General features: G+C 34.1%; 1 pseudogene; it reads right to left on the bottom strand.

Annotated features, from left to right (window-relative positions):
* On the bottom strand, positions 1 to 27,910 carry LOC125058909 (annotated as a pseudogene).
* Positions 27,911 to 27,940: the final 30 nt, after the last annotated feature.

Here is a 27,940-nt window from a genome sequence, read left to right on the forward strand (position 1 = left end):
TGAGCATTTCAACAAAGTTTATTTTATACCTATTTGGTCTTACTTATAATCGCACTATAAGATTTTAAATAGTTCTAGACAACCAAACAATGTTTATTTTACATCAATAGTAGGTTTATAAATGAGACCTAGAACGTCTACTATTACTTTATCTTTATCTGACATATTCTTGAAAATTTCATTGGCAGCGATGGTATGCTTAGAGTATGTGTTAAACATCGTTAATGTTTACAAATAAATTAAATTATCTAACTATGAAGCTGTCATTATCGTATAAATCATGAATAAATTATCGACGTAGATATTGGCACATAAATAATTAACTAATAATCAGAACTGTGACTATTTTTAGTTGTGTAGGATCGTCAAAGTGATCTTGATATTATATCTTAACATGATCACTTCGGAATTACTATACAACTTCAAGCTCAGATATCAGCAGTACCTGTCATTGCATAGGAGATACTCTATTAAATCTTTGTTTCATCTTTCATGAGTTATGATTAATATAAGAAAATCAGCAACATAAAACAACTTTATATCTCGCTAGATACACCAGGATAGTTAAGATTAAAATATTGTATCGAAGTCCTCGATCCAGTGCGCCGAGGAGGCTGCGGCATGATATCCTCGACATCTGACAACATTACCAGATATTAGTGTTGTTGAACTTTAAATTGGGAAATGACAACATCATCTTACCGAAATGACAACATTATCTAAACATCGGCGGGCAGAAAATTCTACGTTCTTATTTATAAACATACAAGTCTCAAAATAATATTTAATAACTATACATGGCTTATAATACGTTTACTTTTTTAATTTCGGCACTTAAAATAAATATAATTTAAAACCCTTGTCTCGATTCTAACTTGCCCCGTCTTAGGTCAATTCTTGTTAAATATTGCTCACAGGTGTATCAAAATTATTCTATGTATTATACAATTTATTAGTTTTTTTAACACTTGCAGAATGGAAAAGACCTCAATTGAATCGTTATGCCTGGAAATTATATAAAAAAATCCTTCTAGAGTGATTAAAGTACTTCATAACCGGTATGAATCTCAGATGTCCAGTTTGTTCCAGGTAGGTACATATACTGTAAACAAACAAATACCAAACATTCCGGACGTCGGTAAATAAAATTTCGCACTGTGCCGGTACTGTGGCTTCACTGATACATGTGAATCGGCCTTTAACCAGTGTTGTAATTGTCTTATTGTTTATTACCAAAACCTGTTCACGAAAAAACATATTAAACTTGATTAAATAAAAAACGCTTGTATTGCTTGCCAGTGTTATTCGATTAGCTATCTAGGTACTTTACGCAAGTTCTTATTATATTACCACGATAAATATATCTCATATTCAATTTATTGAACAAATACCAATTTCCCTATATTACGCTTGGTTGAGGTTACGTATAGAATTGCCAACTTTCGTTTTCGTTGATGATAAGATATAGTAATCTATAAAAATATCCAAAAAAATTAATATTACAAAGAAATAATAACTTCACAATTTAAAAAACTAATGATAATAATTAGCGCCCTTTTAAAAACATAGTATACACAAATGACAATTGGTCGAGTCTAATTAGTATTTTTTAAGTACATATATATATATCTTTTCAACAATATACAAAAAACATGACTGTAAATTAAAGAACGGTTGGAAAGCCTAGTATCGGGTTTTCACTAAGTCTGATAAACATTTGTCAATAATAAAAACGACAACGACTCGCACTTAACAAGACTATTCAGTATTCGTCATTCAAATTAGTCTTATTGCTACGCAATACGCAGTACGGGCATGTAAAGACCTGTGCATAAACGAAACTTTGCCACTGCCACAACACTGCGCTTTTACAATATTGGACAAGTCACGACACGCCGTTTGTCTGACTCACATTTCAAATTTTGTGTACATTTTCCTCTTAGACTTTATACAGCATGTTAAGTTAAGTTATTTTTTAGCGAACACCCCACTGCAGTCTGAATGGCCAAGCCAGGAAATTCGATTTTGATTCGATTCGAGAATGAAACATTTGAACAAAGATAAATATATTAGGATACAGAGAAGTTAAAGAATTTATAGAAATCAACATAGATTATAGAAATTATAAGTATAGTATAGTAATGGAAGTACATAGTTAATAAAATGCAAGCAAAAGCATAAAATTGTAGCAGCCACTAAGTTTCAGCTTAAAGTACACAAATAATAGTTATAGTATACATTCATCAGTTTTTACTGTGGATTCAGATGCTTATAGAGACAACAAATTCAAGATATGTTTTTTGAAAAATACAATGTATAGAATAACACTGTTTTTAGAAATAATTTCTCATTTGACCATCTCACGTACATATGATTGAATAGGGTGTCATATTAAGAATAATAATAAAAAAATAGTATATTGACAGTCAAATTCTTAGCATACCATCAACTGTCATGCTTTTGGCGTATAGATATCACCTACAGTTTACACTTATATTAAAAGTTTTAACTTTATGAATAATAGGTATTTATTCAGTTACATAACATCACAAAATTTGTTTATATTATTTCTTTAAATAATGTCTTGATTTAGCACTTAAAACAATTTCGAAGTCAAAGTATACATATATAATATGTGGATTGGTAAAGTTATTGTATTATACATTAAAATAAAATGTTTAATATATATATATCTTATCTATTTTATCCTAGTTAAGTATATATAATGCGATCTTATTTAAAGCGATTATAAATAAATAAGATTATGTAAAAACCAGAGAAATATAAATGTTTTATAGAAACTAAGCCAAGAAAATATGTTGTTAAGATACTCTACTATACCAGCCCCTAAACTAAAAACACGAAATACAAAATAAAAAAAATGATACCTGTTTCTTTTCCTTGTATGCTGAAGATTGTTTCTGTTGAAGACCGCCTGCTCCATGAAGGTTCTAAAAATATATATTAAAGTTATGTCAAATGCCCTGAGCATTCTAGTACATCATTTTAAAAATACATGGTTACAACCATATTTGGTCTGTTATCCATTTAGACCATTTTATTTGGATATTTGGATTTTCATATTCTGGCAAATGTTTAAAGGTATGCAACATTAAGTCACCCTATACGGATATCTAAAACTCTTACATGTTCATGTGCATATTTTACAATTTCTAGATACAATATATTATAAAGACACTACAGAAATGTCATAGCCATTTATTGCTGAAAACAACCGTTTTTCGTATCGTCAGATATTTACTTATTTATAAACGATTAGTAGTAGCTTAGTTTAGCTAAATATCCACTTACTAAACGAAACAATATTGCCCTTAGCCCTAATAAATTGCGCGCACAGTAAATATATATATATATAGGTTCCAGCTTTCAAAACGAATAACAACAATAATAACCACTAATACATAATTTTAGGCAGAAATTCTAAAATTATACAATCTCTAGATGGTGACAAGTTTTAATTAAATGCGGCGAACTTTAATTTGTACTTTGTAGGACAACATTGCAAATATTTAGCTACTACTGTTAATACTTAGGCTCCACACATAAGCTTTAATCATAACATTACTAAAAAATAAGATATATACCTGAGGAGTAGGACGCTGTTATATTCATTATATGAAAACAATGTTCAAAATAGAATTTTACTTCACTATAACTTAGTTAACACTAAAATGAAATATTAGTTAGGGAAAAGATAGTTGGTTTATCGTTCGATTTGATGGCATGAATAAAACTGTCAGTCAGGCGCAGTGTTGCCAACTTAATTTTAACGAACCCACCAATTTTGCCGTCGCAACCCACCAGAAAACCACTAAAATCCACACTAACTAATAAAATAAATGTAAGTGTTTGTTTATTTATCCTTTTTTCACGCCGAAAGGAAATATAGGATCGATGTGATTTTTATGTCCGCAGATAGGAGGGGGTTAGGCAAGCAGCCGGCGAGCACTATTTTTTTGTTTTTACCGCGGGAAACACATGTTTTACTGAAGTAAACAGTAGTCTATGGACTATGTCACTCTTTACTTTAGATGGATAGCATACAGCTAGGATATATTTTTTGACAATAAAAGAACAATATTGTAAATTGAATTATAAAATTCGTATATTTTCATTACAAAAAAACTTATAGAAGACATACAAAATCGTTAAAAATCATCTTCAGCGGAGTCGGATTCCTCTGCACCTTATGATTTTAAGTACATTTCTTTCGTTCCTATTTTCTGGACTACATAATTTGGCAAGATGTAATTATTGCAACACTTTCCTTCGCGTTTTAAACCTGCGCGGATTGTCATAATAGATGACAGTAGATCTAGCTTCATTCGGTTTCTGTGTTTTGTCTTCACGATATTCATAATGCTGAATAATCGCTCTACTTAAGCATTAGAGTGCGGTAAAACTAATAAAGATATACAAACGTGGCTAAATCTTCAAATCGGTTTTCTCCTGCAATGTCTTCGAAATCCAGCACCTCGTACCAAAATTCCAGCCGCCACCAGCTGTACTTTCCACCACTTCCAGCCAGTCCTTTAATTGGGAGTCCCGTAACCAACAATCCCGGAACTTTTGTTTTAAAAATAAACTAAACATTTGCAAACAAACAAGGTCGCTCCGATGCATAGCATAACCAAAACTACTAAGTATCTGTGTTGTGTATTTCTATTTTTGTGCATGCATACGAAACGAACACATACAAATCTCATTACTTAATTCAAATCAAATTTGACCCATTAGTCATACGAATAAAGCCCATAATCAAAATAATTTAAGAAATTTATAAACTTGTTTCGGGAAATTCCCGAAAATAACGAACGTAATTTTACAGAGTTGCCTACATAATGACAAAATATTCCTTTATAAGGTAAACGTTTTCGTCTTTTCCTGTAAAGATATCACTCGTGCTAGTGGTTAAATGTCGTAGCATACCACTGAATGAAACAAAGTAAACCACTAGAAAAATCCACTAGCCACTAAAACCAAAATTCGCCCGCTAAAACGTATATCTAAACCACCAGATCTAGTGGAATATCCACTAAGTTGGCAACACTGGTTGCCTACATAATGACAAAATATTCCTTTATAAGGTAAACGTTTTCGTCTTTTCCTGTAAAGATATCAATCGTGCTAGTGGTTAAATGTCGTAGCATACCACCGAATGAAACAAACTAAACCACTAGAAAAATCCACTAGCCACTAAAACCAAAATTCGCCCGCTAAAACGTATATCTAAACCACCAGATCTAGTGGAATATCCACTAAGTTGGCAACACTTATAACTTATTTTCTGACACACGATATGAATTTACTGTAAGATTATTTAATTAGTTTTTCACTGGGCCCATAACCTAATAAAACACGAATGACTTGTAGCCTGTAGGTTCAAGATTGAGAATAGACATTAGACACTTTATTAGTATAGTACACAGACTAGATGTAGTACACGGATTAGTATGAAGTAGACTATTTTGATACAGTAAAAACATATTTTAACAATTATTATAACTATCAAAGTCAAACGTGATGTGACACTGTCAAAGGTTGTGATTGTTAAATAATTGATTGTGTGTATTTCCACAGATAATAAAATTATTCTCTTATAATGATTTTTACAATAACTTTCCACTATAAACGATATATAAATTCGCTTGTTAAATAGTTTTAGAAATAGTTAAAATTAGTGTATTTAACCCCTTTTAGTTTGTTATTTGTTTTCTTATACTAGTGTGTTATATTATCTGTTCATTTTATTAGCGGTTGAGTGTGAACACAGGATCGTTTTAAAACAAAAGTTAAAAATGTATATACTTTGTACATATATATAAGAATAAATTTTAAAGACTTGTTATAACAGCCGTATACATCGACGCATGATAGAGGAAGATAAGAGAGTGACCTATCAGCAGTTCAAAAAATATTACACGAATATTTAGGCGTCAGGAAGCTTTGTACCAACCAGGTGGTTTCCCTATACTTTAACCGACGACCAGAAACACCTTCGCATGGACTGGTGTCGCCAAATGTTAGATAAGTTCAACGGCGGCGACTCAAATGATGTATTTGACATCGTCACAGGTGATGAAAGCTAAGATATATTGCTACGAACCTTACGCTTTACGAGCCGTGAAGATGCGGTGAAACCGTACGAAAATTCCATGGAAGAGACCCCTAAGGAAGAATGGGCTATATATATATATATATAACTTTTTAATTTTTCCAATTATAATTAAAAGTTTATTAAAAGACACTAATTAATGGCATTTATTTTATAACAGAAATAAAATTAGGAATACTGTAAGGATAAAAAATAACTTAATGATGAATTTAAAAATGACAAAGTGAAAACTACTAACTTTCTATTGGGCACATACTATTCGATTACATACATTAGTCAACGAATTACATAGGTTAAGTGACCTTTTTTTAATGTCCGTTAAATGAATGACAAAACTTCTACTATTTGTTAGTGCCTATGATAATTAGTATTTTTTTTTTTCATTTTGTAAATATTATTTGGCTTGTTTTTACTAATTAATTTTTATGTTTCATTTATTCCGTGCGTAAATTTTGTTAGGGTTCATTCTTGTTGTTTAGGGTCACCTGTTAGTAATAAATAAAGTATCGCAGTACCGAGGACTAGAGGTCTTATTGAGTAGTTTTCCAATAACCTTTATACTTAATTGTTGGTACAGAAGAAACATAACTAAAAATATATTTTTTTTATAACATAAAAGTACACATTAAATCACAGCATACATTATAAAAAAGTATAATTAATGTTTATTATTGACCTTATGTACCTTTTCATTGACATTTTCTCTTAATGCTTACGTAGTCTGTAGCCTCAAAGTAATAATAGTTTTAAAATTATGAACGTTTTAGTTTCATCTGAAAATGCTTATCTTAGAATAAATTGAATACGAAATAGTTATTTGCGTCGTATTTAAATCGTATACATAAATATTATTGCACTTATTGATTCTGTCCGTCCAACGTTGAGTTTATCAAGGTATTGTTTGCTTAAGATTGGACTACATGACGCTGTCACAATAAAATACAATTTATTACCTACATATGTTCTCCATGCTGACTTGGTTATATTTCTATCGACAATTGCCATGAACGTAGAATGTAATATAGTACTCAAGTATATTCGTAAAGCCTCAATTGTGTTTATACAACTACATAGTCCTAAGTGTTTGTGAGAAATAAATAAATAAATAAATAAAAATCATCAAAAAGATGTATGTTTCTTTATCGAAATGATACACATTTATTTTTCTACAAATGATTCTAAATTCCAAAATAATTAAAAATAAATTGTCAGCCATACAACGCCGGTTCAAGCTACTATTAATTAAAACATTTTTATTATGATTAAACTAAGATGATAACATTTGGAAGTGTATGTGAGAGGCTGGTCTCTGTAACAGGAGACCTGACTATAAATCAATAAAGGGGTACTAGAAAAATATTTTAGTGTAAAGGTAGAGTTGATCGAACGCATTTCCTTTGTCAGGAAATATTTCTTTGAGAAGAACACCCTCTTCTTGTACTCGTTGGCGCACTTTTCATTTAAATGTTAATTAGGCTAGGTTCTAATACTTTTACAACTGTTTCCAGAGACGTCTATTTAAATGTAACTGTAACTAACATTAATCGAAGTCAAAGTCAAATCATTTATTTCGAATAGGCATATAAAAAAGGCACCTTTAAAAGTCAAAATTACAAAAATGACTAGCCCCTTCCAAATATGGAGAAGAATGGGTAAGAAACTCTATACTCTTTTAAAATAGTTTTTAGAATATTAGGTAACTACATAGATTTGATTATTATTCATTGATCGACGAATACAATGTAAGGCAGTATAGCTAACGACTGATTTGAGGTAGCCTATCTTGTTTTATTTATCTTTTACTTTGATTCAAAGAATTTAATTTGAATAAATAACATTCAGTACGGCTGCTTAATTTATTCCTCGTTGGACAAGTCAACTGTCATGCACAATTTCTAAGTCCACAGAATGGGCAACAAATCAATACACAAACGAATCGTAAATTAACCTCAAATATCTGAAACAAAGGCTAGAAAGTAGGCGTGCGCCGTTCGTTATTCTCGTTGAATTTATTCTGCATTCAGAATGTCCCAGTGGTTGTAAGCGGCCACTAAACAAGCGTTTCGTAGTCCTATTAGTTTTTATTGTTTCTCTTTCATACAACGATCAAAAGGTTTATACTTGCTAATTTAATCTGTAATATCTGCGAACTTGTTTGTCTCTAGAATAAATTGACATTCCCTTTCCGTGTTTGACGTTGTCATAGAAGTTATACAACCAACTTTAAAACACGTTTGGAAATTGAGATATACAGAAATTTGAGCTTTGACTTTGACTGTAACCCTACAACCCTTTCAATGCATGGGATATGTTTAGTTAAAAGAAGGGATGTTGATCCATCCCTGAAAGTACTGGTCTCGTTCTCCCCTATTACAAATAAGAATGGCCCTGTGAAGGATACTTGCTGTGTCAAGTATCTTTAACAGGGCCTCCACTATATCCGATCCGACAATAATCGATACTTGTGTATTTATCATGCAACACTTATATTAACTAAAACCCATATACTTAATTTTATTAATAAAACGTTCTAAATTCTGAATATTTTATTGCCCTGGCAAGTTTATTACTTTTTTTATATTGCCTATCTTGAAATATTATAATCTACGTAATAAATAGTTCACTAATACTATGGTATAAAAATATAAATAAATAGCAACATAATTTGGTTTGGTCCAGGTTATCCAGATTCTTTCAAATTAAAGAAACTATAAATAAACCTGTGAATAATAATTTATAACCTCTTGGATATACTTGGACCGATAAAACACCGCGTTCCGATCTAGCAAGTTATCTGATCGTTAAAAACCGGATGCCGGAGTAGTGGAGAAGCACGTAAGTACTGTTGTGAGTTTCCAAATCGGATTGGTAATTAACGTTTGCCGGACCGGAGCAGTGGAGAAACAGCCTTAGGGTTATGCACAACAGTGAGTCCTGTTAGTCATTAGCAGTTTGACATTTGCCAATGCTCAAGTAGACTGTGACGTAAGTTATCTGTTGGAATCTCACAATTACAAAATAGTAAGGCAATATCTAGTCGTACGTTACCTTATCCGCACGATCTCGTAACGTACGCGGCTCCGGCCTTACACGTACAAACACGTGAGGCCAGTCCGTCACCAGTTTTCCCGCTACGATCTCTCTAAGCGGTCCTAACACTGCTACTGGACGGCGACTACCGTCTGAAAAGGGAATAATTGGTTATTAGAAAATATTTATGCGATAGATAACAGAGCGTTTACACTTAGTCACAGATGAGTAAGTTTTTAGAAAGAGATTCTAAGAAAAACATGTTATGTAATCAAAGAAAACCTGTACTAACAATGCAACCTCTCAACCCTCTGATAAGACAGAGGCGGTACATCATCAGCGAGGGTCCCAGAGTCACTCCAGCATCCCAGCTCCGTATTAGAAAAGGAAGCTAACTCCTTGCTGTCTCGGTGTTTCTTTCGCCTGAAGAAAGATCTTCTCGCCGTGCTTGACGCGCGTCTTTGGGCATCGGCGTCTAACGTACCCATCGATCTTCGAAGGATTTCTTCAACTCTGAAAGAATTATACGATATGATACAGTACGGTTAATAACTTAGTATTGTCTTTGATTAACATAACTTTTATTCATTTAATAAAACACTATTTTGACCGGATTGAAGTTATGTATTATTATAAATTTACAACTATTTAACATAATTTGAAATTTATCCGACGTTTACGTGCGTGGTCACGGTGACACGCTGTAAAGCACGCGAAACGTCGGATAAATTTAAAATTATGTTAAATAGTTGTAAATTTATAATAATACATAACTTCAATCCGGTCAAAATAGTGTTTTATTAAATGGTTAATAACTTTTTGGGCACGTATATAAAAAAGATTATTAACGCTTATTCTGTTTTTAGTCAATTAATGTTAGATTTATTAAAACGAATTTTTCTTATGAACAAAACCTAACAAGTCAGACGGTACTCACTTGAATTTACTCGGTATAGTTCCCCAGTGTCGCTTAACGCCCTTACAATCCAACTGCCAAGCGCGCCACAGACCCGGAGCTCCATTGAACAATGTATTATCCACGAACAGGACTTCGTCTTTTCGGAACCATAATGAATATTCGTCTATCGTATCCATTCCTATGGAAGTAATTTTGGCACAACGATCGAAACCAGCCCGAATGTAAAATGCATCGCCCGGCTTGTCTTTTATTTCGTGGTACTGTTGGAGATCGTGACGGACTAGTACGCTCACCTAATGGGTATAAAATAACATTTGGGGTGAGAATTAAGCAAATGCTGCAATTAAGCAAAAGTAAAGACTGACTTAGCCAGTCGCAATATGCAGGCAGAATACATCTACAAAAAATGAAATAGGCTGCTCAATATCTACCCGCGTACCGCCCACAATTAAAAAAAGTGTTGGAGTTTTTAAGCTATTCCATAGACTTTATCGCGGGCTTTGAGCGCGGCGACCGAATCAAGAAATTCCGTAACGAGAATAAAAACTTAACACACGATGACGTAATATAGGTGCGGCCAATACGCGTTAGAGCGAAACAAAACGCATACTGCGTCTCACATCGGTCTGGCGTGATCGGTGACGTAGCGTAAGCGCGGCCGGTGCAGCCGGTACGCGTTAGAGTGAGACAGACTATATAGGCATGTTAGTCTGTCTGGTAGAGTGGTAGATTGAATTAATATCAAAGAAAAAAAATACTGCATAAATAAAAAATATATAAATAATTATAATTGCATTAGTTATACATGTGCCTCTACTAAGAAATCATGAAACATTACGATCTAGCCTTACTACTAATAAGTAATTTAAGTCTAACCTCATTTACTAATAATGAGTTGTAGATGATACTGAGACCTAACATGTAGTCACACACTCATACACATCACACACACTCACTCATTGTAATAAAAAAAAAGGAATTATTAATTTGTTATGGGATATGGAAATATATTAAAACAGATTACCTTATCAGCAGGCTTTGCGAGTTCTAAAGCGGCTTGCTCGGCCGTAGCCCTCCTTAGGTCAACGTTGTTATACTCCAATATCTGGTCTCCCGTACGTAGACCTGCTATGTACGCCGGAGAGTCTATTTGTACACTATGTACAAAAATCCCGACAGCATTTCCACCAACCAGACTAATGCCCAGGTCTGAACAGTTCCTCATCTCTATCAACAAAAACCTCGGCAAGTCCTTGCCTTGCGATTGCCTCAGCGTGGAAGCGTCAGTCGACGGGACGTCCATCCTCAAGGACTGTTGAGGACCAGGAGAATTTCTGGGAGTAGGCGATCCGGAGAGTGACACCTCTTCGTCGTGAGAACTTTCTCCAGACGACGAGCTGCCGGGGGTTTCCATTTCATCTTTATACTTCTCGGGGCTGAATTGGACAAGCATCGTGATCGAGTTCCCGATTTGCCTCAAAACACTAGCGGCTAAAGTATACGTCGCTGATCGCATATTTATCCCACAAACTTCAAGTAATTGGTCACCCACTTGTAAACCAACTTGACTAGCCAAGAAATTTTCATTCACCGTCGACACGAATACTCCGCCACTACTCGGAGGGCAGTAGATCTGAATACCGAGCGGCTGCTGGCTCTTATCTATGTGTACCCTTCGTAGTTCACCAGGTAACGGCTTGTTCCAGCTGAGTCCACAGTATTCGGGCATCGAATTTCTCGTTTTGTGGGCTAACTGCTTAACACCGTGTCCGGGACTTAAAACTTCGACATGAAATGTCGGCATGGGAGAATTTCTCTCCGAACTCCTTTCGATAGAACCCGTACTAAGTTTCCCGGCGGAGTTCTTGGATGTCACACTGGGGTTGGATGGGATTCGAAACCTCTGATTTTCCTTTTTCCTGGGAAACGTCCCGCCTTCGTACGTCTGCTAATATTCTCTGTTCACTCTAGGCACGGGGTTCAAGTCCGACATATTGTGCGTGTGTGAGGTGAACGAATGCATATCGTAACTGGTTCCTATGCTCTCTCCAGACTGGCTCTGAGGGATGTTTGTAGGGCTGGACAGATGCGTGTATCTGCTAGAGTTGTGTGGATTGGAGTTGGTGAACGGTCCTCTGTAATATTGCGATTGCAATCTCGTCTGTGAAGGTAGAGTCCCTGTCATGGGAAAGTTTGCATTGCTGGTCAAACTATCAGGACCGAAACTATCGCTGTCAGAGGGGTACTTGTTCACAGTTTTGGGCGAGGAAGACTTTTTTGATGAATAATACTGGTCGAGAATATCTTTGCCCGTGTGATTTTTGATAGAGTGCTCTAAAGAACTCGGGGATTTTCGAGAAACGAAATCGAGAGAACTGGGTCCCTTGTTGACCATGAAATCTAAAGAATGTGGGCTTTTTGTTCTGTTTCTTATAGTAGGTTGGTAGTCCAAGGAATCATCGGAAGGGTTGAGAACTAGGCTTAGTCTGTTCGGCGTGACATCATGTTCGTAGTCACTTATGGATATTTTGTCTCTTTCCTTTTCCAACGTTCGACTCTTTTCAAAGTTAATATTGTTAGGGGAAGCGAAAGGGTTGTGTATGGCTAGCGGCGCTGGTTTTGGAAAATGTTCGATGGCTGGGCTAGATTCGATGGATTTATACACTGAATGCCTAGCCGGTGTCGTCGCTTGAGTTAGAGGCATGTGTCCCAAGGGTATGGTGTTTGAATTTCTATTAGTGTTCGAGCGCTGTGGTTCGGGCGGTAATTTTGTGGGTGGACTGAGTAGAATCGACAGAGGTGGTCTCTCTTTTCTGGAACGGGGTTGGACTATAGTCCCGGTCGCGTTATCTTCAAGGATAAAATTAGCTCGGGCTTTGGGCCAGGTGCCGCCGTTTTTGGCGTCGTTTTGTGATTCTTTATTTTTTCTTCGTGAACGTTTTAACACGCTACTCGTTTCTTTTACTGAAAAAGAAATATAATTAATAACTTTATGTTAGAATAATTAATATTAAATCATTTTAATCAATAAACAAACTCACTTGTTTTGCCATGATAGCTGTCGATAACAGAGTCTAACTCTGCGATTGCATCAGATTCCGGAACCTAGAATTGATTAATACAAATTATGAATATAGGTATTTTGATATATATTGGAATTAAAAAAGTGAGAAATTTGTATTCGTGATGAAGAATATTTAAAATTATAAAGACTAAAATACCCACCTTGTTCTGTTTATCCTTAGATTTGCTTCGCCCGGTAACTGCCTCAATTTTGCCTCGGATCATGTCCCACGTCCCTGAAACACGATCACAACCGATAACGATAGGCCAGCGACACACATGTGCACTTTGAGAGCCGTTATCGTTTAGCAAATTATGTGATAACTTTTATAGACCTATTAGGGTTGCATTCAAATAGATAAACAACTTTTATATAAAACAAAGTCAGGTTTGTTCGGACACTTATAACTCCAGATCCAGAACGGCTGGACAGATTTGCATGGTTTTGAAATTGATTTGTTATATTCGTCTCCGCCTCGAATAGCTGAATAACTATTAACAAGATTGGAAAATTAACGAGAAATAAAATAAGAGATAAAATGCTTATGTTTATCCTGTCCATACGGTGAACTCTCCTCTCAAATTTCGAATCGACAAAATATATTCACAATATTTGGATAACGACGTATTATAGAATAATGTCATTAATGAAAAAGGATTTACAGCCATATTGAGTGTCAAAGGTGCGTGCGTTGACTTAGAGAGAATTATGTTAACTAAAGAAAATATTACAAGCTACTTAAATATACAAAAAATCAAGGAACACTTTAAGAATTGCAATTCGGTGTTAGTGGTGAACTGAATATTTGTTTTTCTTTCATTGATAGGTACGAAGTTCGCCGGTAATATAAAACTTCGGTGTCTCTGACAATTATGTTTTTGATAGAATAATAATATTAAACATAATTTTAGTTTCCTTGCTATAACACATATCATTATAAAGAATTTTAAGTGATCGACTAATACGAATCTTTCCTAAGAAACAAAGGCTCTTAATACAATTAGATTTGGACAAATTTAAAATCTCTATTATAAATAGGTTTCACATCCGTTAGAAAATATTTTCTTTATTTTTTTAAGTAGAAACAATTTAGTAGTATAGTTAGTCTTTAATTATTGTTTGGCATGCAAGCTGTAAATATGTTCAATAAATGCTTGCCTTATGTTCATTCGCTATAACTGAGTTACTTTCGTTGTTTAATAGGAGGGAAATAATTTGTTATAAATTATTTCCTTTCATTTTCTTTATTAAAATGTAAAGACTTTAATATCTATGTGGGAGCAATGGCGCTGGTATCAGCTATTGGCATAATTTAATAACAACAGAGTAAAATTAGTTCAAACCAGTTCTGTGGTTTATTGGAAAATCATTCCAATCTTAAAAGATCTATTATATAATATTGGGAAATCAATTTTATCTTATCGATCAATATCTTTGAGGAAGGGCTATTGAACATATTTAAAAAAATATATAAGATTGTCGAATGATTAATGTGAGTGAATAAATGTATGCAAAAATAGCAAATATAATGCAAGTGCACTAAATGTACGACAGCCGTAATCGATAGAAATTACAATCTTATCAGAGATCGATAGGATATCACTCAAGTGCGATCGAATGTTATATTATATTTGTTTGATATCGCAATAATATTTACTGACCAGTTAAGAAAATATAATTGAAATACAGTTTATTGAAACTGGGCTTTTAGAACTTGCCCCCAAAATGGAAGTTACCCATGTCGTACATTTAAAAAAAATTATAGGTTTCTAATAAGAGCTAATCACTATGTCAGTCAAGTGCGATTACACTGTTAAAGTGTCTAAAATTAGCTACAAAATAATAACAATATTGTACACTTACTACTATTTAAATTAAATTAATGTCATATTTCTTTTTTGACGTTCATAAGTGTACATTGTGTTACCTATATAAATGCTTTTTGACTTATTTGACTTGAATTTATTATTGTTTTAGAATACTTAATAATAAAATAATACCACTTGAAACTTCATGTTAATTTCTTTTTATAAATGTCTATTTATTAAAAAAAAATTATTTAAGTTATAATAAACGCTTTATACAAGCGTTTTATTTCGCAAAAAGTCTCGTGTGTAAATTTTCTCGATTTAAGCTGATCTTTTTTTAATAAATATGACTACAGAGACTTATTAAATATATTACCTCTCTCTTGATGTATCTTCCCCTGACTCGAAGCAGCCACGTGGTATACGTAGCGACGATCGAACTCCGCTACGCACGCGTCGATGTGAACCTGTGAAATGAAGTAGAGAGAGATGGCTATATTTATGGAGTGGAAAGATAGAGATAGCAAATTCACTTCAAATTATATAGAAATATATTTTTACTACAAATTATATGACTAAATAGGTCTGGTGAAACTTTAGTTTTGTTCTTATAGTAATTGGTTTGTGATAATTAAAAAAATATTAGGAAAGAATATTTGATATTTAATAATTATTTGCGCAAAATATAACGTTGCTGTTAGTACCGGTGGCCCTAGAGCTGGAGCTTTCCTCGCTCAACGAATAAGTATCGCAATACAGCGAGGATTATTTAGCATTATTTTTTTTATTTTAATTATTATTATTACTATTAAGGTTAAGAAAATTTTAAATACTGTATATTTGATTGTAATTTTTAGGTTTTAATAAAAAATAAAAGTAGAAATTTCCTTTGGTTCAGGTGGCGGTGGCGTAAACGGCGCCCACGCATCGTCCGAAGATTTCCCATCTCCGTATGATGGCTCGTACAATGACGACCTACAAAAAAAATATATAATTACAGATTTCGTGCTCTATAAATTAAAAACCCTTTCATCGGAACAAATAACAACATTTTAATATCACTGATTAATAACATTAGTCCATAACATAGTAAAAATACTTTGCACAGAATTTATATTAACAATTAAAAACATTCGAACCTCCATAAAGACTTCATGAAGATAAACTGGAGTTTGCAACTTACTTGAAGAGAAATTCCAAAAGCAATCACGGACGGAAGTCGAGATCAAACTGAATTTGTTGACAAATATTCTCGACTATGCAAAAAATGCAACGCGTTTCGTAAACATTACACAAAACAAGTGAATTCCATCAAGTTCTAATCGTCCCATGCCCCATCCATACCTGTGTCTCGTATCGTGACAGTGCGCAGGCCGTAACGAAGTCATCAACACACAATCGTACTGACATTCGTGTAGGAGCCACAACGCCTCGTTGGCGTTCTTCACGCCGTCCAACGATCGGTTGTTTATCTGAATTCAAATTATCACTTACTCTTCTAACTTTACAACAACAATTGAATATGGAAATTATATTATATTAATATTTAATTCAAAAAGTTTAAAAATAACTATTTTTCGGTTCTGACACTTTTTGACGTGACAACGTCTAATAAATCGATGAACGCAGGAAAAAGATTGTCTCATTGTACGCTTGCGCCGCAGAGAGAGAGAGAGAGAGAGAGATAGATAGACACTCTTCCTCTCGATTAGCCTATGCGTTCGAGAATTCATTCAAAGTTGAGTCCGAGAATTCACTCCTTTGAATCCATTTAAAATAGTAATAATTAAAAAAAAAGTATTCAATTTTACTCAAAAAAGTATGCAATCATATCATCAACTATCGTCCATTAACCGACTTTACAGACAACTATTTTTTATACTAAATTTTGCTGTTGTTAATAAAAAATATTTTGAAAAAAAAAATGAGTTTGGAGTTTATGTAAAAACTTACCCCGACAATCCGATCTCCGACATAAATGTTGCCAGCTTTAGCAGCGTTAGCATTCGCCATTTTGCTTATAAACAGACCTGAAACGATAAAAATATTACTCTATTTTCCCACACTTGATGACTAAAGATATTTCTCCACATTAATTTTTGGAACGAAGTTCCTTATTGCGCGTTGCTAAAGGACGAAACGAAATGAAGACTAAAAGTTGTAACGACACTTTTTGGTATAGTTGTAAGCCGTGCGGCGTGCGCGTGTTTCTCTGTCTGTCTCTCTCTCTCTCATAGAAAGCAAGCCAGTTAGTTTTGTTTCGTCTTTCTATTTCGCATGAACAGTGTGGTGTCGGGACGATTATTTTTGTTGAGTGTATACAGGTTTTTTGTACATAATACTAACATCGATGCAGTTTTTTCAAGACATTTTAATAAAATAGAATCCCAAACATATGTTTCCTACTTCAGTTACCACAAGCCAATTGTACTAAAATTGAACCTACTGATAAAGTTTATATTACATTATATTTGTTAATAATAAAAAAAATATTATTATAACTTAAAAAAATAAAATTTTATTACTATTCTTTCACTAATTAACCGAAAGGAACTTCGTTCCATCCGGGTGTCCCTTGACACCTCTCAAGTTTTTATTTCAAGCTTTTTACCTGAAGAGACAGGCAGAGACCACGGATCTCCACTTACTACGCTCCTGACATACCTCTCCCACTTAAGTCACTTTGATAACATTCACCATGCATGCCCGTCTGTTATGGGTACTTTTCACTTATATCGTGGTACTAGAAACGGTAACACAAGACTGACTTCACCATCCAAGGTTGCCTTGAATGACCTCCCTTGCATCCCTTTCGTATCCTTGTCATTACGTGCTCTTTTAACCCATACAGCTCACGTATCTCACTATTAATTATCCAATCACGTTGTTACACCATACATACTTCTTAACGCTCTCATTTCCACGACATTTATTCTACACTCATACTTTTCTGCCACATCCAAAGACCTTTTCTCCTTTTTACTTAACATTATATTCTTTTAAAGGAAAATACACCTTACGCCCATAGATTTAAGACGTAACTGCTTTTTTAATATATAATCACTTTCGTAAAAGAAACTCTGCAAAAGCTTTTGCTACCGATTAGTTCCCACCAACAACACAGATACACACCTTGATGTATAGTAAGCGTGGCCGTGTTTCCCCTTGCGCGTTGGATCCTCAAAGCCACGGGTCCCCTCATCAAGGCGGCCCTTATCGCCGCCCTACAGGCCGCTCCACGTGCCCAATTCGAGACCTCACAGGCCTCTGTTACACGATCAAGGACCCGATATTCAGAATAATAAGAATTCAGAAAACGCGCGTACGTTTTAATCAAACATTGAAATTTGTATTAATTATGTAACAAAAGCAAACATTTCGTTAATATTGTTTTTGTTTTGTTGTATGTTAAGTCATTTCATTATAAAAAATTAAGTTGATATGTAAGTAAAGTACTCTTAATTTCGGCTAAATTTTAAAATGCCATTGAACCTAATTTAATTGATATCAAATAATAGTAGATTAGCATACCGAAGTTTCCCATCAGCGACGGAGCCAGGCGCCACACTGGCCACGTAGAGGGCGTGGTCCCCTGGGAAGGCGGGCTGCTCCCTCCCCCCGCACAGCTCCAACCCCCCTCCCGCCTCTAATTCCCCGCAGAGCTCGATCTCCATCGTTTCCCACTCCAAATCCTACATTATGGTAATGACAAAAAAAAGATAAATAGCACCATTACACTCCAGCTGTGGATACATATTTTTGCCTTCTTAATAAATTAAATTTTCTTATTAATTTTTTAGCTCTTTTGTGTATGTATATGTGTAATCCATTTTTGGCTATATTATTATTGTTTGTATATATTATTCAAGTTAGCTGTAATAATACAAAAGCCTATAAATATTTTTCTGAACTTTAGTCCTACAGAGAGACGGATGCCTTTATGACCTCATTTATTCCTCTTTGCTGTCAGTATCTTCTTCCTTATATTATTGTATGTTAAAATAATTTTAGTTTGTTGGGCATTCCTACCGTAATAGTTTTAAACCAGTACGGAGAGAACCGTCACATTACTAATATTTGTAATTTTGGTTATTATAATTATTAGTTTTTTATTGAGCGTCACACCCATAATTAAAATATAAACGCACCAAGTGAAGCAAAAGTTGACTTACATGTAAATATTTATTTATTATTTGTATGTAGTCTGTGGTGACTCGAACCAGCTTACACAGAATACTTACATTAGAGAGAGAATATAAATTAATTACATCAGTTTTGTTAGAAAAAAATTCTTACATTTTCGGTTAACGCTAATCTCCATATATTTGTTTAATTGTATAAAATGAATTAAGACTTTTTTTAAATATAAACCAAGTATTTAAATGAATCAGCCATACCCAAACAACTTTTACAAACACAAAAAGTTATATTCATTTTGTTTTACCTGAAATTCCCTCGCTTCGCTAGAGTTCCCCAACCGAGGATCGTGTTTCCTCGACTTCCCCTCTCTCCCCTCAGACTTCCCGTGACGTCTGGCTTCAGCCAACTCGCCGACCATTTGGTCTCGTTCCTTTAAAAAATGTAAGCGTTAAAAAAAATGGTATTCATTTTAATTTCCAAAATCAGAACTTTGTTTAAAACTATATTTTTTTTGGGAACTAACCTTTCTCAGTCTATTGCACAACGCTTTTACGCTTTCTCTCTCTTGTAGCAGCTTATCTCTTTCAGAAAAGGCCCAGTCTCTTCTTCGTTTTGAGACCTATTAAAAACCCAACTTATTAACTATTGAGTGACGTACAATTTGTCCAACATCTGCACATTTTACTTTCGACATCATTAAGGTAATTCTGTAAAAAACTTGGATTTCGACTTGAACTTAAAACTTTAAAAATTACTTTGACCAATCAGAGCACTGCAAGCGATCTCGATGTCTAAGAGTGATATTCAGAAAAGAGACAGCGCGAACCATGACTTCTGTATGTCAAAATCCAATACATTTTTTGACTCACGGGAGTTCTGAATGATCTAAATGTCACCGGATTATTCAATGTTACGGAATACACGTGTTCGTCATCATTTAATCTTGCGTTTCGAGATTATTGCCATGTCGATGATGAAACAATGTTTAATAATAATTAATACGTCAATAAAAGGCGAGCTCGGATTATAGACTGATTTATTGAATAATATATTGTTTTTACTTTCTGAGTTTATAAGATATGTTATTAATATTTATTATTGCAGGTTGGCGATAGATGATAATGAAATGAGCTCACCTCGGCCTCTCGTGTAGCATCGTTAAAGTCCGCTTGCAGCCTGTCGACATGTTTGCGGAGTCTCTCTATCTCTTGGTTCGCCTGCTCCAAGTTGTCCACTCGCTCCTTATCGGCTGCGTCCACTACCATAACCACTAAACCTGACATTTGAAACCCTTACTCAATTTGGATTAAGGTAATTCTAACCTAAGACTACGAAATAAATAAATAAATACATAAAGTGTGTTTAAATATCTAAATTCTGGGAATTAATAATTACTATTAGATTTTTTTTTCTTACGCTTAGCGCACATCCCTTCATAAGTAGTAGGATTAAGGGCTACCATTTTTAAATTGAAATGTATTCCAAAAAAAAAGTAGCCTCCAACAACACTTCACATACTGCCACACGTACGTGTTACCTGCGCGCACGCACACATACGCACGGATCAGACTAGACATGTTGAATGTACATATGATTTATTTATATCAAGTTAACTATATATTTATATCAAGTTAACTATATAATATGCTATATATTTAAGTGGTTTAAGTGTATTAAGCTTACTATTGAAGAAAGAAAACAAAGAAAATGGAAAAACAGGTAGTGCTAAAAATTCGACCATAATTCGTTAATTAAAGTTTGTACTAAGACAAAAGAACCCTAATCAATTGCAAATGTAAACAATGGGTAATTATGAAAGTCATATCAATATGTCATTAAAGCAGTAGAGCAATGATTATTAAAATTAATTTACTTCTCCGTATTCACATTAATTCCCAAAATATGTTAACGCTATCCTCTCCATACCTTGCAACTTATCCATAGACGGATTGTTGGAGTGTTGCCCGTTAAGGAAGCCATCGGTGCCTACCCCAGTGGACAGACCCAGGTGATGGTACGCAGTGTTGTCTTGGCTGCAATGACAAAAGTTTTATCTACAAGTTATACTTGATATTTACCGTTTCCTCAAAACTATTTAGAAATTGTATATTTTCTTACTAGGGCTGCCTGGAAGAGAAGGACACCCCTACTCCCTAATAATGTATGTTAGCTGTTTTTATATATACATATGTATAATGTAAAATGTTTATAAATAAACTAGCTGACCGGGCAAACATCGTTTTGCCGTGTATATCATTTACAATAAAAAAAATAGGGGTTGATCGTAGAGGGGTGAAAATTAGGGGTTGTATGTATTTTTTAATGCTGTAATCATAAAAAAATTAAAATATTTTTTTTTATCTAAAAATAAAAAATAGAAAATTAGGGGTGGACTACCCTTAACATTTAGGGGGATGAAAAATAGATGTTGTCCGATTCTCAGACATACCCAATATGCACACAAAATTTCAGGGGAATCGGTCAAGACGTTTCGGAGGAGTTTAACTACAAACACCGCGACACGAGAATTTTATATATTAGATAAAATAGATATATAGATACTTAAATTTCCTACATAACCCCCACAGCCTTATCAATATCACAATAATTTTTGGTCTGTATTCTGATTCGAATCTCAACTCATAATCTAGTTTTGAACAAATTTGCCAAACTTTATACAAAAGACGTGTGTACACGCGTTAGAAGTTATACTTCTATGGCGTGATAATTTCCTTCGAGCACTTTAGAGGGACGTTTTCCTCTTCGAATTGCATTTTTCTTGTCCATTTTAATGGTCACTTCCAATCGATACGATATAATCATGATATTTTACAATAAACACTATGTTTTTTAACACATCAGAACGGGTTTTCTCGTATAGAAATCATTGTTTTGGTTTAAATAAACACGACTCTGAAAAACACTACGCCATGACAGACAATGCAACTTGTCGATAAAACAGAGCAAGCGCCAACTAGCGGCCGAGACTGTTTTACCGACGTTTGAACAGATATGTCGGTTTTTTGTGACGGTGTGCGCGCGCATCGTAAAAATTTACTCTCATCATTTTTCCCTAACGCGCCAAAAGAAGCATAACTTCAAAAAAAAGCTCATGAAACTAGATTTAGGTTTTATAGATGTTCTAGATCAACGGACTAAGACTCACCGAGACTTTCCCAAAGTGGATGTGTTCTGTGGAGTTTTGAGATCTGTACACTCTTTGATAGCTCGATCGCGGTCCACCAACGCCGACTCTATCTCACGACGCAAACTTTCAGCCTGGAATCAACACATTTTTGAGAAAAAAGAGCCACTTTAATAGGCTGCCACAATAATAAAGGTTATAATGGATTGGTGTTAATGGCCATCGAACGTTGAAAAAATCTACAACTTTTTTGTTATTTTTATTAACTTTAGTAAACAAAAATAACAAAGTGAAATTGTACGAACTAAGACGATACAGTCGACTCTAATCCCATAAACATACAGGTATTTCTGTGTCATAAGTTTTCTCATTTCCCAGGCAAACATAAAGGAGTGAAGAGTGCCTCTGTGTCAAAATGAGTGAGAGTGAGAAAGACTAAGAGGAGGAAATTTTCCAAATTTAATTATACAATTAAGCAATATTTTTATTTATTTACACTCACGTAACTTGCACTAGCCATTTTCTTAAACTTACATTTCATTTCAGGTTATTGATAAACTAAACTTAGCGCTAAGTGCGACTTTGGAATGTCAAAAACGTATCGGATTTAAACATACAGTCATAGGTAGTCTTATTCCAATATTCTATAATAGAGATTGGGAGAAAAAATTTTAAGATAGAGAGAGATGGAGCCATGAGGGGGAGGCCTATACTCTACAGTTGAAAAAAAAAATTCTCTATAAAATTTTAATTATTTCAACTATGTGTTTGCGTGTTGTTCCCACGAGAATGTAAGTGCGTGCTCCTATTTCATTGTCCCTCCTGCTGATACAGGACAAATCTTTGTTTTTAATTTATTTTATTATTATTTAATACTAAAGATGTCATGTGGAACATGGTATAATGGTTGCAGCTCCTTACAAACGTTGTGAAAACAAAAAACTTGGCGGATAAAAAGAGTGGCGGAGAGTTTACTGCCAGTTCTTCTCTTCTGTTCTACGCCCCTGATTTGAGAGCTGGCAGTAAATGTAAAATTAGAAGCATTTAATGTATATTTCTTTTTTGACGTTCATAAGTTTACATTGCGTCACCTACATGAATAAATGATTTTGACTTTATGTATCTTCTGTAAAGATGGATGAATGTTTCAAGGAATAACTGAGATATAATTATTCGTGTCATAATCACCTGCAGGGCAGTGGCCCTCTGCTCATCCCTGCTGGCCTGCAGAGCGCCCTCTAGCGCCGCGACTCTCTTCAACGCAGCCTGCAGATCATCCGACAGCTTCTCCATCTCCTTGTGCACTGTGTCCCTGAAATACGACCTTCGGCACATCAGACACTTGTACCTTTTATTATACAATACTTTGATATTTGTTATTATATTGGGTACATTTTACATTTAAGTATTTTTTTCATTTAAACGGACAGAAGTTTCGCAAGACAGACACTCGCAAGTGCGTTACCGACCTGTTAATGAAGACGTTGTACATGTCAAAATAGCATTTTACTATATTCTTATTTTTAATTCCGTAGAATTCCGATAGCTATCATTGTTTGACATGTCAGAGATTACAAACCTTTTTGGCCGAGCACATTTTTCAATTTCTAATACATTTTATTTGTTAGTGAATGTATATATTTTATTAAGTGCGATGTTCACATTAAAAGTGGGTTTACAGCGAGTGTTAATTACGTTCCTTTTCATCACTAACGTTCAATACTCACAAGCAAAGATACCATTTGATTTTTTTCTAAACCTGGAATTAGTAGGCAGTGATGCCAGCTAAATAATAAAATATTGAAATATTTGTTATTTTTTTACTAGGTCAATTGAGTAAGTAAATATTTGATTTACCTTTTTGTAGGTAAAACATAAAAAATACGTAGCATTTTATTTTTTATTGCCCTTAAATGGGTCAAATTTGTTCCTTTTTCGGTGGAGGTTTTTAGTAGTAACACTAATGAAATATCAGAATTCTACGGAATGAAAAATCAGAGTTTAGATGTTTACATAACTGCATTTTTTTATGTAGTAAAAGTGTCTAAAAATGCGAACAAGGTAGAATCATTTAAGTAAAAATAACTTACTTATTGTACAGTCAACATTCAAAAGAAATCTTTAGAGAATAAAAGCTTCACCTCTCACTCATGATCAGCGTGTACTCGGCCATCGCAGCGTTGCGCTCGTCCGTGAGGCGCTTCATGTCCGCCCGCTCCCGCACTCCGCCCTCCCATTGGCGGACCACGCTCGACACTTGCTGCTTTAGGGCGTTACGCTCGCGGATCTAATTAAAAGTTGATTAATTATAATAAAGCCACTTCAAAAGAAGCTATACAAATGGAAAGTTTAGTTCTTTACCCAAAAGGGTCCATACTGAAGAACACTACGTAACGGAAATAACAATGTTGACTGTTTCACAATGCATGGATAAAGTACCAAATAACTATGCAACACATAAATTATTTGGAAGATAAATTGTGCTATTTGACACTTCATCGGACAAATAACTTATAATGGACTTTATGTGACGACACAAGAGAGGAATGCTGTGGTGTTTATCCTACCAATAAGTAATAAATAGCTAATTTGGAACTTATGTAGAACTTATCAAAGTAAAAATCGATTTTTTTACGCGATTTTTATATTTAAAATAATCGATTAATAATCGATTATTTTTATAATTGAAAATCAGTCATAATCGATTTTTTATCTGCCACCTCCCGACATTATGTCTGGTCTTTTATAACCCGGACCTCGAACTATTAGGGATATTCGATACACAACGCTGTTTACAATGCGATACATTGAATCCGATTCTTTGAAGATGTATTGATATACTCGATACATTGATTTTTTTTGTAAAACATCAAAAGGATGATAAAAGCAGTTAATTTTACAAAAACTCAAGTTTGAATGGAACACTACAATTTAAAAGTAAAATAAATTTATTCAACAGCACAAGACTACATACAATTAAAAAGACAACAAAAATACTGCAATGTGCTACTGAAAAGGAATACACTCAGCATTTATCAAAATCTATCAAAACGAGATTAAGTTAATTTCGATTTTGATTATTCTTAAACGTTAATTTGTGTTTATAATTTCTATTGTTTATTTTTAATTTAAAAAACTATGAAAAATAAAATATTTAGGGTGTTTATTTTGAAATTAATTCAAAAATTAGGAAAAAATCGATTAATAAAAAAAAATCGATTATTTTTTTAAGAAAAATCGATTATTCATGCTGCAAAAATAATCGATTAATAAAAAAATCGATTTTTTATGCAGAATGTCACATCCCTAAGTACAACCCTTGGTCGGGCCCTCAGGTCTCTGTTTCTGTTTGGAAATCATTTATTTCCTCTTAATCGACAAGTGATCAGCCTTCTGTGATACACGCTGTCGATTTTCCATCACCGTACGGGTGATATAAATAAACTTTAGGTTGAAAGGCGCACCCTCAAGCCACAATACACATATAATTTTATGAAGCCTAGAGGTATTTAGCATATAACGGTACTTCAAAGTTCAAATTCAAGTTTCCTTACCACAGCATTCCTCTCTTGTGTGAGCTCGTGACACTGCGTCTTCAGTCTGCTGTTGTCGTCTTGAACGCTTCGAAGTTTCTCCAATGTAGCATTGTGTGTTTCTATGAGATCATCTTACCTAAACAGAATGATTATCGGACTTTGAATTCTTAGTCATCTCGAAACGAAACAAAAAAAAAGGTTGTACACATGTCAGGGGTGAAACTTCTTTGTAAATTATTATTATTATTTTTATATAGAACGGGGCAAACGGGCAGGAGGTTCACCTGATGGTAAGTGATACCGCCGTCCATGGACACTCTCACGGCCGGAGGGCTCGCGAGTGCGGTGCAGGCCTTTTAAGAATCGATAAGCTCTTTTTTAAGGACCCTAAGTCGAATTGGTTGGGAAATACTTCAGTGGGCAGCTGGTTTCACATAGTGGTGGTAAGCGTCAGAAACTGCCATAAAAAACGCTCAGTTGTGGAACGGCGGACGTCGAAGTCATACGTACCTCTTCTGGAAGCAGTCAAGTTCCTCTTTGAGAGCTTCATATTTCCTTAAGGTGTGGACGAGGGCATCGGAACTACCTTCTGAAGTACTGCTTTGCTGCAGGTGCTGAACTTCACGCTCCAATCTGTAAAATGCATATAATATACAACAGTTTTGTAACCGATCCAACACTTTAAGTACAAGAAATATTTCATGATAGTGAGTGCCATACGTTGCAATTCATGAGAATTCAAAGGAGTAACGAACCTAGTTAAGTTCATCATGACATAAGGTGAAATAAAAATTAATAATGGGCAGGAAATTATAGCTTACCTCTGATTGTCATTAAGCAAGTCTCCATACTTGCCGCGAAGGCTACTTGCCTCCTGAGCTGATACATCCAACTGATTCATTGCAGCCCTATGTTGTCCACGGAAGTACTCTAACTCCTAAAAATTTGATATTTACTCAAAACAATTAATATTTAGCATTCGGCCGAACTTTACAAGCATCTCATAAAGTCCTCTACCTTAAACTAGCAAGCTTTATCCTAACTTTGTGACAAATTTATAAATAATAAATAAACTATTTTTCAACAACTGAATTTTGAATGTCAATTTTAATCAGATATTTTACGAAAATTTTAGATTTTTCTTTTCACCTACAAAATGTGATTTCTGTACAGGTTCTAGCTATGAATACAGTAAAACAACCCAAAATTCTGAAGTTTTAAACAGACAAAATAAATTTTTAGCTCATTGTTTTGAAGGTAAATCTTTTTCAAAGTTCAAACAGTATTGTCGGTGTGAATTATAATTAAGGTAATTCAATATGCTCTGTTTATGTTGCTAAAATTATATAATCTCACCATAAAGATAACTGTTATCTTTACCATAACAATCTATAATGCAACTAAATTAAATTAGACTCACAACTGTGGAACTAATTAAAATTAAAAATAAATATATTTTAAATAAATAAAAAGCACTCACTTTCATAACATGCTCACATCGCCTTGTGGTTTCTGTATGCTGCCGTCGCAATTGATTTAAATCATGTAGGGCTTTCTCACATTGTTGTTTCAAGTTCTCATTTGCCTGTTTGTTAATAACATCATATTGATGTTCATAAGGTGTGGACAGAGTATGGGAATGGGTGTAGTTCTTGTCATAGTTAGAAGTTATGACTTCATAGTCTATGGGTAGAGGTATTGATTGTGCTGTATTGTGCCGCTCATTGCCAGCATAGCTGTGAGATATGGAAATCATCATTCATCATATTGATGTCTGTGTATCTATTACTTTATCTTTGTGAGAAATAAATAGTATCTTATCTATTTCTCATATCATATTTTCTAAATCATTGTGAAACAAGAATATTTGTCAAGAGAGATCTAAATTCTTCAGTTTAAGAGAATGTGCTGACATTTTAGTGATATTAGTTTTTTTTTTATATAAGACCAAATTTAATGTGTTCTTCATATTAAAAAGTTAAAAGACAATATAAAATGATGTTTTTATATATTGCTATTATTAATAAGCGTGATAAGTATGCATAACTAAGATTTATTTAACTTCTTGCTTTAATAATACAGACTCTTATATATTACCTAAATATAGTACAAAGTTTAAGTTGAATAAACATGCTACAATTGCTAATACTAAAGATACCTAC

The sequence above is a fragment of the Pieris napi genome, chromosome 18 (assembly GCF_905475465.1).
Source record: "Pieris napi chromosome 18, ilPieNapi1.2, whole genome shotgun sequence".
Taxonomy (NCBI): domain Eukaryota; kingdom Metazoa; phylum Arthropoda; class Insecta; order Lepidoptera; family Pieridae; genus Pieris; species Pieris napi.